Source organism: Antechinus flavipes, chromosome 2 (genome assembly GCF_016432865.1).
Source record: "Antechinus flavipes isolate AdamAnt ecotype Samford, QLD, Australia chromosome 2, AdamAnt_v2, whole genome shotgun sequence".
Lineage (NCBI taxonomy): Eukaryota > Metazoa > Chordata > Mammalia > Dasyuromorphia > Dasyuridae > Antechinus > Antechinus flavipes.
In genome coordinates this window covers 603371665-603385259 of record NC_067399.1, presented here as the reverse complement: position 1 = coordinate 603385259, position 13595 = coordinate 603371665, and the positions used below count along the sequence as shown (strand labels likewise).

General features: G+C 37.7%; 1 protein-coding gene across 3 annotated transcripts in view; it reads right to left on the bottom strand.

The window, feature by feature from the left end:
• PLEKHA1 (pleckstrin homology domain containing A1) overlaps nucleotides 1-11214 on the bottom strand; it is a 77680-nt gene extending 66466 nt beyond the window's left edge. The window contains exon 1 of one of the 3 annotated variants that reach the window (XM_051981591.1): nucleotides 10987-11214. The gene's annotated coding sequence lies outside the window, so the exon portion shown is untranslated. The remainder of the gene's footprint in view (nucleotides 1-10986) is intronic. The other 2 variants (XM_051981590.1, XM_051981589.1) reach the window with 2 other exon arrangements.
• Nucleotides 11215-13595: the final 2381 nt, after the last annotated feature.

Sequence of the window (13595 nt, the reverse complement as noted above, 5' to 3'; positions counted from 1 at the left end):
GCATATAACTTGTAAATAAAAAGCAACAATTTAATAAAAAAAAAAAAAAAGAAGAAGAAGAAGAGAAGCTTTCAAAGGGCAGAGAAGACAGGCAGGAGCTCAAGCTCTCAAAACCAAGGACAGACATTCATTTAATCCTCAGTCAGGCCACTGGTGGCAAGCTCTCCTCCTGCACTTCCCCACTGAGACTAAGGCCGGTCTGAAAGGCTCTCCAGAAAGCTGTCCAGCCCCAGTAAGGAGATAATAAAGAATCTGGACTATAAGAAAGCTAACCAGACCCCAGGAAAAGAGACAAGACTTTGAAAGAGATAATAAAGGATTTGGACTTTAACACCTAGCTGTTCTTGTGGTAATTACTGACTGAAAAGAAGGCTGCTCCAGAGATCCCCGGAAAAGTGAATCAGAGAGCACTACTCCTACCACTTTCCATTTCACCCAAACTGGATTACATGCTCTTTCACACATGTTCTTTTGCTACACCATGCTAGATCATCGAGTAAATTTAGGGAATACCCATTCTGTATTCAGCTAAGGAATAGAGAGATGGAAGAAGACATAGACCTCAAAGAGAACCTAGTAAGTGATCATAACAAGCCTCTCTAATTTTGATAACTGAATACCCCGAATGAAAGTCACAATTACAATCACCAAAAAATGGAAAGGGATTGGCTTCAGAAGGTTAGTGAGTTTTCCCCTTAAAGCAAACACAATATTTCCAAAACAGAACAGATTTTCTTTCACTCCCTAACTCCCCTATTTCTGTCAAGGGCAACAGTTCATAATCACTCAAATTTACAACCTGGAATGAATTTCAAACCACTTGCCATGCACTGCCAACTTCTGGCTATCCTACCTCCACATCTCTTCGCCACTCCTGTCTCCTGCCCCATTTTATTTAAGTCTATATCATCTCTGATAGACATTATTTCTCCCCTCTTCACACAGCTACCAAAGTGATATTCCTGAAATGAAGCCATGACAACTTTTTCCTGCTCAAGAAGTTCCATGCTTGTGTCTCTATGGACCTATATCCCAAAGAGATCATAAAAGAGGGAAAAGGACCCACATGGGCAAAAAATCTTTTTAACAGCTCATTTTGTAGTGACAAGAAACTGGAAACTGAGTGGATGCCCATCAGTTGGGGAATGGCTAAATAAGTTAAGGTATGTGAATGTAATGGAATATTATTGTTCTATAAGAAATGATCAGCAAGATGATTTCTGAAAGGTCTGGAGAGTTTACATGAACTGATGCCAAGTTAAACGAACAGAACCAGGAGATCATTATACAAGGCAACAAGAACATTACACGATGATCAATTCTGATGGACGTGGCTCTTACTGTTGAGATCATTCAAGGCAATTCCAACAGACCTGTCATGGAAAGAGCCATCCTCATCCAGAGAACAAACTATGGAAACTGAACATGGATCACAGCACAGTATTTTCACCTTTTTGTTGTTTGCTTGTTGGATTTTTTCTTTTTTTTCCCCTTTTGATCTGATTTTTCTTGTGCAACATGACAAATATGGAAATATGTTCAGAACAATTGCACATGTTTAACTTATATTGGATTGCTTGCTGTCTATGAGAGAGGATGGGAAGGAGAGTAGAAAAAAAATTTGGAACACAATATTTTGCAAAGGCAAATATATTATCTTTGCATGTATTTAGAAAAATAAAAACCTATTAAAAAGAAAAAAGTAGTTCCATATTTGGCCCACTGCTCCTGGGATCAAATGCCTTTCTGGACTTAGTACATGCTACTTCTCCTTACTCTGGGCACTTTTCATCTCTTACATTCATGCTTTGCATAAACTGCTCCCCATGATTGGAAGTTAAGCCTTTAAGGCTCAATTTGATTTCTAAGTTCCAAAAGACACCTTTCCAGACAGTCTCTTGCCTTAAATTATCTTGATATTTACTTTGTATGGACTTTGTCCCTCTTTATATTCTACCTGGGCAATTGGCACATCCATATAAATTGCTTTAAAGGCAGGGATTATTTTGTTTTGTCTTTGTATTCCCCATCTCCTAAGCCCAGTCCCTCACATATAGTAGATAATTTAATATCTACTATTAGATATTAACTGTTGAATGATGACAATTCTTCAAAGGTTTATTATCTAAGTATACACTGTTCTAAGTAGCTTCTAAGGATCCTTCCATCTTAATTTCTGTAAAGGATGTAAAGAGGAAAATAAGATGTGAAAGTTAATGTGAAAGAAAGGCTCTGAAGAAACTGAATCAGCTGGGAGCAATGAAAAGCAGAGAAAAGGGAGAACCCCAACTTGTTGTACCCTTCTCAGAAAGGAAAAAAGGAGATGACTTTTGAGTTACACAGCCTACAGCACAGCCCAATATATCAGGTCTATGGCCTAGGACAATTTACTTCTTCACTCTGGAGTAGTATACATGGGAAAAGAAAAGGAAATTTGTAAACCCATTCTTCCATTTTGACAATCAGAACTATGCTCTGGACATCGTGGATTCATAAATCATGTCTGGGGACTTGAAATGGAAATGTACCTATATCATTAGACTTATTTCTATTTATAATAAACACAGAAAATGCTGAATCAAAGAGCTGAAAGAAACTTCAAAAATGGCATCTAATCCCAGTCTATGTAAAAATATTTTCTAAAAGTGGGGGAAAATAATGCATCAAGGCAGCCCCATTCCATTTTTGTAAAGTATTCAACTTTTTCCTTACAAGATAAAGGGAAAATATGCCTTTCTAAATGACTTCTATCCATTTTTCTTAATTCTAGCCATGAAGACCCAAAAAACCACAAATCAGCCTTTTTCTATATGACAATCTTTCAACTTGGCTAAACAAGGACAAATTCTTTTAATCAGTAATACACTTTAACATGGGTTTGAGTCCCCTCATCAAACTAGTTACTCTCCTTTAGATTTATTCCATTTACCAATAAACTTTCTAAATGGGTCCCCTGAATTGAATGTGTTGGTAATAATGAAAGTTTTTAGATTCAGTGTTAGTTCAGTTCAAAACTTTGAACATTTATGGGTAAAGAGTTTCTAACAGAAAACAATAAAGCAGACACATTCTGACGGCCGAATTTTGCAGAAGCTATTGTGGCTTAAAATACAATTGTTCTTCCACTGAAAAGGCCAATTATAAAATCCTTTAGAAGACAGTTCATATCAAACTGCATCCCCAAACAGAGTATGCAACACAGTGAACTCTTAAATAGTAACATCCATTTAAAATATAGGAGGAAAAAACCAGGAATGAATGGCTCCCAGAGTGCAAAAGCACTGGAACCTTATATGGTGAAGTCACAAGGCAAATAATAAATTACATTATAAAAAGGAAAAAAAAAACTGTTTTATACATTTTAATTATATAAAGAGCTGGTTCTTTATCCAATCTTTGCCACTTTGCTCTGAATAATCAGTTACTGTTTGGTCACATCTGATTCTTTAGTGAGCCCATTTGGGATTTTCTTGCCAAACATATTGAAGAAGTTTACCATTTCCTTCTTTAGCTCATTTTCAGATGAGCTGAAGCAAATAGGATTAAGTGACATGCCCAGGGTCACATGGCTAGTCAGTATCTAAAGCCACATCTGAACTAGGTCTTCTTGACTTGTCTCTAAAATCAGGGCTCTAACCATTGTACCTAGCTGAATAATTTGAATAATAATTGAATAATGTAATCAATAACAAATGAGGTATATATAAACATGTATTTATAAAAGAGAAGTCTACATACAAACACTTCAACTCTAAATTAAAATACAGTGTTGCCCAAAGTTTCACATATCAAAGTAAGTCACTGGGTATTAAATAGTACACACAAGCATGGCTGTAAGGTTTGGAAGCCACTCACTGTCACTTAGCTCTTGGGCCATCCGGCCATCCAACCAGATCATGGACAGTCAGTCCTTAATAAACAAAATCTTACCAGAGGAAGCAAAACCTAAACTAGCTAAGAAGAGATCCCTTTTCTGAAGAAGCAGACTTAAATAAATCTATTCAGTTAAAAATCTACTCAGTCAAGAAGTTTAATCACTATTTTGCTTTTTTTTAAGCTCTTATTGAGAAGTAATCATAAGCTAATAAAAGACCATTAAGACCTAAATTACAGGACGTAGATTCAAATCTTGGTTTTCAAAAGGCCTGTGACCTTGAGCAAGGAAAATCTTAAGCACTTTGGGACTCAGTTTTCTTAGACTTTAAAACAATAGGGTTGGCTAAAATAATCTCCAAGATCCTCTCCCATCTCAACATCTATGAGATCCCATGATTCTAAATGCCATTCAAGTTACCAAACAAGTATTATAATAGGGTTGGCTAAAATAATCTCCAAGATCCTCTTCCATCTCAACATCTATGAGATCCCATGATTCTAAATACCAAACAAGTATTATCTGGAGTTCTTTCATCCAAATTTGATTTAACTAAATAATGAAATCTGAAAACAAAAAACAAAAAAAAAAAATGAAAAAAACAGATGAAGACTGACAGAAATAGTTTGCCCATCCAAAGCTTTTAAGTGAGAACCTCATCTATACAGAATACAGTTCAGAGACAGGAAATAATCAAAAAAGGATTCTAAGCAGCAAAAAAAATGAATGTCACAAAACCCTTACATTTAAGTCCATGTGTTTTAACTCTTAGATGACACCTCGGAGAGTTAGTTATTTGTAGCTTTGAAAACAACTAGCGCTTGGCAGTCAGTATGTAGTAGACAAGGCAATCAGAGAGTCCTAAATCCCACAACTGAGAGACACTAGTTGTGTGTGACCATATGCAAGACACACAAACTCCCTGAGCTCTGGTTTCTTGTAAAATGGAAATGAAAATAGGCTTAAATCTACTATTCCGATTCACAGGATTGTTGTGAGGAAGCTCTTTTGCAAACCACAAAGCATAATATAAATGTAAGTTATTGTTATTGGTTTTCAGTTTCTCCATCTACCACAGATTAAAAAGTAGCCAGAAAGAGAAATATACATACTATTTATGAGGAATCGAGAGAATTGGAAGAGAAAAGGAGACTACTCTAAAAATGTAACTCCCAAAATGACAGTATTCTAGGGCCATTAAGACTAGAAGCAAAAGGTTCTCTTAGACCCTAATAAGCATTAAGCACATAGTGGAGTCTAATTGTGATCCATTATAATGGCCTTGAAACATCAAAAGAAAAAGTCAATAGATTTAAAAGGGGAACAAAAAGTATAACATTTGAAGATGTCCATCCCTAACAATTAAAGTTAAAAGGTTTTCTGCTCTGCTATCAAGAAAGTTCAACTATTAAAAATAACCAATACATTCAAGGTTTTGAAGTATTTTAAATGGTAACTTTACATTTACTTAAAACTATTCCAATTTACCAAAACTGTTTGATTCACATTCAACAAAAATTCCAATCCAAAGAAAGCTTATACTATCTCCCAATTTGTGGATCAAAGATTGTGAGGTGCAGAATTATTGCATGAGACAGCTCACTAAATAACTATAAATATATATACATATACATAAATATATAAATAAATTATAACAATTAAGCAAATATTCCTTCTGGACTGAATTTCCACAGATACAAAATATTGATTACTTTTAAGCAAGCAAATGTACTGTTGTGATGAATTAAATATTAATTTTACTTTAAAAGAGTCAATGAATTTACAATAGCTTTTTTTTTTTAAAGTAATATGTATTTTCTCAAAACAGACTAATAATATAACTATCATATGGGGAGTCATCAATTTTTTTTTAAAGATTAAAAGCAGACCTTATATTTGGTAAAGAAGCTTTTTAAATCAAAGCAACCTTGAACTAAACAAAAGATTTCCTAAAGTGCCTGTTTGCAAAAGAATAATATACTTATATATTTCCTTCAGAAGTTAAACGCCCATACATTCTATATCACACAGCAACTTTAAGAGAGGAAAGAATACTTTAGGTTAAGGCAGTTTTAAAAAAAAGTTTCCTTCCTCTCATTAGAGTAAGAGATTCCTGTTGGTTCTAACTAACCCCAACCGGAAGGCCTTATTTTTCAAAGAAAATATCCCATTCATATTTTTATGTTTCTAAAAATAATTTAGTAGCACATACATGTCAAGCTTCTAAGTCTACTAACTCCCTGAAAAACAATTTCCACAATCCTAAACACTAATTTCATATTCAATTTCATGTACTTTTAAAGATTATGTAATTACAACTAGAAGAAAGAAAAAACATAACATATACATCTAAATACAAATAAGATGGAACAATTACTTATTTTAGGTAGGAAGTAGAGCTCAGTAAAAATAACCAGGGAAAATCCAAAATATAATTTAATATTAGGCTTACCAACAATTACATCTTCGAATGTATGAATTTATTTCCTTGGAAAAATTGCATTAAGATTGAAAATCCCAAATGCGGCAGTTGGTACTACACAATAGGGTACCACAGTGACTAACATTTGAATAATTGCTATATTCTAAACACTACTTTTCTTCCCCATTTTCAAATGAGAGTTGAGACAACAACAAGTATAGGGATTTATTTCATTCCAAACAATGCATTTCAATGTCAAAATCTTTCACATTAAGCTAATAATTAAACCAAATACATTATCATAATTTGTAACGCCATTCAGTATCACAAAGTATCACAACGTCAAAACAACTGTGCAATTCTCAGTATGTGACTACTTGTCAATTATATTATATAGTACTTTTAAAGAGACAGAGAAAGAGCTGCTCTTAAACTGGAGAATATTTATGATTGTTAATAGCATTTTTTAATGTTTTAGGTTTTTTCCCTAAGAATTTTCAGTGGTCTATGACTGATTTACAATTTACAATGTTCAAAAGTAGAACTTGATGCATAGTTATCTTTACAAAAAACTATAACATCCTTAAGCACTTCTAAAAAAGTCCTTCCGGATTATGAGCTCATGGGAGTTTCCTAACAATTGTATTGCTATCCTGTTTTACTGTCTTTCTTATTCTGGTTGATAAACTATTGCATACAGGAAAAAAAGCCAGCTCATATACAACTAACCTGCTTTAATTTTACATACCCTCTCCAATGTTCATATCCCAATGGCACTGAAAATGGACTAATCTATTACTTTTTTCCTAAAGTAGCAATGAAAATACTAATTAACAGAAGTGAGCAAAATTAATATAAGTTTAAATAATTTGGAATTTCCAATAGCTTAATTTTGCAAAATGTATTTTATGTGTATGTGTATACACATTCATTTCAATATATTAAAACACAACTTGGTGGGACATATACAGCCTACCATATAACTGGCTAATAGAAATATTAGGGGGAGGTGAGGAGAAGAAAGGGAGGAGAGAGATACAGAATTATAAATGAAGTAAATAAACATTTATAATGCAAAATTTTGCCATATTTTAAAATTGAAATTTATTAGTTTCATTCTCTGTACTTGTATTCCCAGCATATAACACAGTGCTTGGCATATGGTACTTAGGTGTTTAATAAACGCTAGCTAATTAACAGTATTCCACAACTGTACTACACTAGAAATAATTAAGCAAATTAGGAAGTAAAGAAGAGTTCTAACTATATTTGGAGAAACCATCTCTGTTGAATGCAATTCATTCTTACTATCAATGCATGAGCTTTGATCAAAAATGGAAAAAAATATTTAAAGTTCAATATTCTTTAAAATGTCCTTTTGCAAAGACACTTAATTTAGGATGGTATTAAAAATGAAAAGATAACATTTTGCAAATTAATTTATTTTTATCCAATCATGTCATGTTTATTTATTTAAAGTTTGTGAAGAAAAATATGTACAACAGAAAAAATATGCAAGGATGTGTATCTAAATGTAAAGCAAGAAAGGATCTTGGGGAAGTCAAGTAGTCAACACTTCCCTCACATTTATAGAAATGATAACTGAAGATCATTAGGCTGAATGATTAGACAAACATTACATCTAGGTTTTTTAAGTGTCACAAGTAAGATTAAGTCCAGGTTAGGTTTTCTGACCTCAAACCTACCACTCTTTCTACTGAATCAAACAAAAAGCGTCTGACTGACTAGTTTTAAGGTTTGAGACAATTGTACAAATGACACAATGTCACACATTCCAAATACTGGATACCTATAAAAGCTTTTATGACCAAAAAAAAAAAAAATCCCCATTCATAAAGCTTATTCTATTAAACTACTACAGAAAGACACCTTGTTAATCTGAATAAAGATAAATGTAGAGGGAAGAAACATGAGATGTATAAACAAGCACAGTAAACTTCCAAGAGAGCAAAAATAAGTAAGGGAGAAAAAAAGATCAAAAAAGGCTAACAATTTTCCTTCCTTAAATCTTCTTTTTCCACTATGTGCTCAAAAATTAATTGCTCATTATTCAATCAATCAACAACTAATATTACCTACATATATATAATGCATGGTACGGATATTTGGTCTTGCAACAAAGAAAAATAATAACAATACGAATAAGGTCACTTTCACTGTCTTTATGCCTTTTCTGTCTTGGTTAGCCCAGGCTGACCAAGAGATAGCTTTAAAAATCCACAAACAACTCACTGAAAATGATTCTTGCTCATCTCAGCTAGGTGGAAAAAAGCCTTGAATTTGAGTCATTCTATTTTTATCACCTGAGGAGAGCCCGGTCTTGGGCAAATCACATAACTTTTCTGGATCTCAATTTCTTCATCTGTAAAATGGATAGGAACTAAATTGGGATTATCTATAAAATGGAAATGGCATGGCCCTCAAATAAGAGATTACCTATAAGTTTGATGCCCTAAAATTTAAAAAAAAAAAATGTTGTTTTTTTTTTAATTAGTTGCATTTTTACCTATGCACTCAAAGATAGATTCTGCTCCACCACAACACAGTTTCTGGTAGAATTCATATAGCTAGGCAATCTTATATGAATGAAGTAAGAGGATAAAAAATTCATTTAAGCTTCAAGTAGAATTCATATATCTATTGAACCCTCTGTCAATGAGGTAGGGAGGGAAAATAAGAAGCAGTTTCAGATCAGCATTCATACCCCCTCAGAACTCTTGTCAATAAAGAGAAGTTGGAAGCTTAACACAACTTCTAGCAGAATTCACATACCTAGAATTTGAAATGCTCTAATAAAAACAAGGGAAAAAAAAAACCCTAAGCTTTCAACACAATTCATATACCTAGGAATTCTGTCAATGAAGTAGGGGGGTAAAAAAGCATAATACAGCTTAAAGTAGAATTCTTACACCTAGGGAATCCTCAGTCAATGTGCTAGGAAGGGAAGAGGGAAGCATAACAGCTTCCATCACTGTTCATACACCTAGGAACTCAGTAAATGAAGTGGGAGGGGGAACTTAACACAATATCTAATCAGCATTCATAAGGCTATGAGGGGAAAAGGGGAAGGGGAAGCAGCTTCTATCAGCAATCATACACCTCTGTTAATGACGTTGGGGAGGGGGGGAGCTTAACAACTTCCAGCAAAAGTCCTACACCTATGAAAGGGGGCAAAGGAGCAGGCAAGCAGCAATCATACATCTAGGAATCCTCAGATAACAAAGCGGGAGTGAGGAGGGACTTAATACAGCTTCCATATATCTAGGTAACCCTGTCAATGAAGGAAAAAAAAAAGCTTAATATAGCTTCCAGCAAATTCATACACCTAAAGAACTCTCTATCAATGAAATAGGTTGGGGTTGGGGAAGGCTTAACACAAGTTTCCAGCAGAAATGTATACACCTGGAGAACCCTCTGTCAATGAAATGGGGGGGGGGGGGGGGGAAGCTTAACATAAAGTTTCCAGCAAATTCACACATCTAAAGAACCCTCTATCAATGAAATAGGTTGGGGTTGGGGAAAGCTTAACACAAGTTTCCAGCAGAAATGTATACACCTGGAGAATCCTCTGTCAATGAAGTAGGGGAAAAAAAACCCATAACTTATGTTATATTGTTATATGTATGTTATTAAAAAACATAACTTATGTTAAGCTTAACATAAAGCTTCCAGCAAATTTATAATATCTAAAGGACCTTCTGTCAATGAAGTAAAGGGGAGGGGGTAGGTTAAGGCTTCCAGCAGAAATTTACACACCTGGAGAACCCTCTGTCAATGAAGTAGGAAAAAAAGGCTTTAACATAAAGCTTCCAGCGAATTCACACACCAAGAGAATCCTCTGTCAATGAAGTAAAGGGGAAAAAAGGCTTAACACAAGCTTCCAGCAGAAATTAACACACCTGGAGAACTCTGTCAATGAAGTAGAAAATACCCCAGGCATACAATACTTGGCAGTATTTCCCTGATGGAAGAACAAAACCCATTACTGGCCAACTTTCCTGCCCGTATCAGTTCTACCCTGAAAAAAATCACTTTCCCTCCCTGGCTTCCCTGCCCGGGCTTCGGTCTGGGAGAAGGCAGCTAAGGAAGGTGATGTCAGAATAATAAGCGTAGTAGTAATAAGGGCGGCCGCCGGTGGGTCGGGAGCTTGCCGGCCCTGGGCCGGACCCGCACCCGTCTAGTCCTAGACAGCACCGGCTGCAACCTTTCCGCCGGGGCAGGCGGCTTCACCTGGCTCTCCCATTCGGTCTCTCCGCGGGGGGTCCTAGAAACTTAGGCGCCCCAAATCGAGCCCGGGGAGCACAGCGGCCGAGCCACAGCCGCAAGTTCACGGACCCCAGCCTGCGCCCCCTCCCACAGTCCTCAAAGACGACCTCCACTGCAAAGTTTGAGATTTGTTTTTAGAAGAAAAGGAGTTTTTCCCCGAGTGCGGAGAGGGATGGAGGGAGATGGGATGGAGGGATGGAGGGAGGATCCGGGGGACCGGCCGGGAGCGCGCCGGGAGCGAGCCGGGAGACTGCGGCTCCGCCCGGGGTGGCCCCGCCCGCGACCTTCCCCCCACTCCCCCGGGCCCCGGCGCGTCCCGGGAAGGGCCCGCCCCTCGCCTCAGTAAGGGGGGGAAGGGGAGGGCAGCCCGGCTGTCGCCCCCTGCCCCCACTTCGGAACTTACCAGGGGTCCCGGGCCGGCTCTCCAACAGGGGGGCGAGAGGGACTATCCCCAGCGCTTCGGCTCGGCTCTGCGGCTCTCCTCTCACCGGCGTCCCGCGGGCTCTCTTCTTTTAGCCTCCGGCCCCTCTCGCCCCAGCCCCGCCCCTCCGTAAGGATCCCCCTCGCTGTCTCCTCCTCCGAAAACTTTATTAGATCCCTCCGCACGCACGGGAGCATCCGTTCCGCTCCGAGTCCCCCCGCCCCTCCCCGCCAGAGTCCCACAGGCACAGAGCAGGAGCGGCGTCGGCGGCGGACCGAACCCGAAAAACTGCGCAGGCGCGCCGGCTCCCTTCTTCACCTCCCTACTTCAGACAGTAGCTGAGATTCCAAAGCCGGTTCCTCCCTCCAACCCTCTTTCTCCCGTCCCAAAAAGACTACGTGTCCCGGCATGCCACGCGGCGCCGAGGCCACAGATTCCCTCTGGCGTGGCCTGTTGGGTTCAGTAGTTCTCTGCTCTGAAAAGGGTGAGGGAATATGTTGCCTGTTCGGCCGTCTGAGTCCGCTCGGGAGTGGGTGTTACCCCTCCCACTCATCAGGAAGAAGAGCCTCGCGGAACCCTGCCTGGCCTGCCGGGATTTGTAGTTTTGCTAGAAAAGAGAAGGCTAGAGATTCCTGGCTGAAACACGGAGTTCAACCATCTGTCTGTCATCAAGATTGGAGCTTTGCGTGCTACCCTGTAGCTGGGAGAAGAAAACCATGGTTGGAGCAGATTTGAGTGACCCTTGGAAATAAACTCCTTTATACTTTAATTCTTCCCGAAAGTCTCTATCTCCACATAGTCCACTGAAAATGGATATTTCCTAAAATTGAATTCAATTCCATTTCCATCCCTTCCCTCCACTCCAAGTCAGGTACACAAACCTTCCGAGAAATGTTAATGATGCCTGATATAAAAGAGAGTAATAAAGGCCCTGAAGAAAAGCTCATGAGATTTGGAGCTGGAAAAGACGTTAGGAAATTACAGCTCTAAAAAAGGGAATTGACTTTCCCCCAAGAAGTTTTTTCCCCAATTCTCTTAATGTTAGTGACTTCCCTCGGAGATTACTTCCAATATGAGTACATAATTATTTGGCATGTTGTCAAGTTTATTAGATTGTAAGCTCCTTGAGGGCAGAACTTTTTTTTTTTTCTTTTTGCCTTTCTCTGAATTCCAGCCCCTTATGGCACAATGCCTAGCATATGGTTTACATTTAATATAAAGACTTGTTGCCAACTTGACTTAAGACAGGTAGTAGGCAGCCGGGTCATGTGACATGAAATCCAACATTTCCCCCCTACATTGTGGATATTATGATCCAAACTAATTTAGAACTGTTAATCAAAATAAAAGTACCTCGCTATCCTTTAGAGACACGCACCAAGAAAAATAAGAGTCGACATTTTTAGCTTGGTGTTGAACAAATTCATTTTGTCAATAATGTAAATCTGCTAATGTGATCTTAGACTATATTAATAAAAAATACAATGTCCAGAACAAGGCAAGTAAGAGTTCCACTATATTCTGTGGTAGATCATATCTGGAAATACTGTGTTCAGGTAAGAGTATTATATTTTTAAGAAGGATATTAACAAGCTCAAATATATATAAAAGAGAGTAAAATTATTCCATGAGTCTTGGAAGAAGTCAAAAGTCAACAACAAACATGTATTAATTATTGATTTTGAGCCAGATATGTGCTTGAGATAAAAAGAAAGGCTTTGAAAAAAAGTCCCTGTCCTCAAGAAATCTGCCCTTTAATGGAAAAGACAAGGTGGTAGTAATTAGATATATGCTTTAACTATAACTAGATATATAGAAGATAGATACCTAGGAGACAGAAGGCATTCGGAGAAGTGAATGCTCCAAGAACTGAGAAAGGCCTTTTGCAAAAGGCAAGATTTGAACTCAGACTTGAGGGAAACCAAGAAACTTAGGTGGAAATGAGGGGAACAGAACACCAGGACAAAGTCAGGAAGGAAGATGAAGTGTTGTATTCAAAGAAGGGATGGATTATAATGTGGGAGCATGGAGATTGGGAGACATTGAGTGTAAAGAAGAGATGATTGGGAAGGATTCTGTCAAATAGGTGACTATAAATGTACATACTCCCTCACTGACTACTGGCCTGGAAACAGCTGGATCTAAACTCCCTTTTAAAGAACTTTCCAGCAGGGGTCTAGCATAATTTGAATTACCTGGCCCAAGTAAGGAGAGAGTGAGAATGTTCCACTAAATGTCCAGTTGTGGTGGGAGGTGCTTTTACCACTAGGCACTATAGAGAAATGAGAAAAAGCATGAACTCACCATAAACTGGAGAAAAAAACAGATTGATTCTAATAGTGAAAGAAGAATGTCTTCCAAATTGACAAGAGGCCTTTGTAGTAAGAGGGCAAAAAAAAAAAAAAAAAAAAAAAAAAAAAAAAACAGGGAAGCCAGGAGGTAAAGAAGAGGAGGAAGAACATTTCGGACATCGAGACTAGCCAGAGAAAATATCCATAACTGAGTGGAATATCTTGTTTGTGAAACAAAAAGGAGGTCAATATCGAGAAATCAGGGAGTATGTGTTGGATAATAGGAGTAAGAAAACTAGA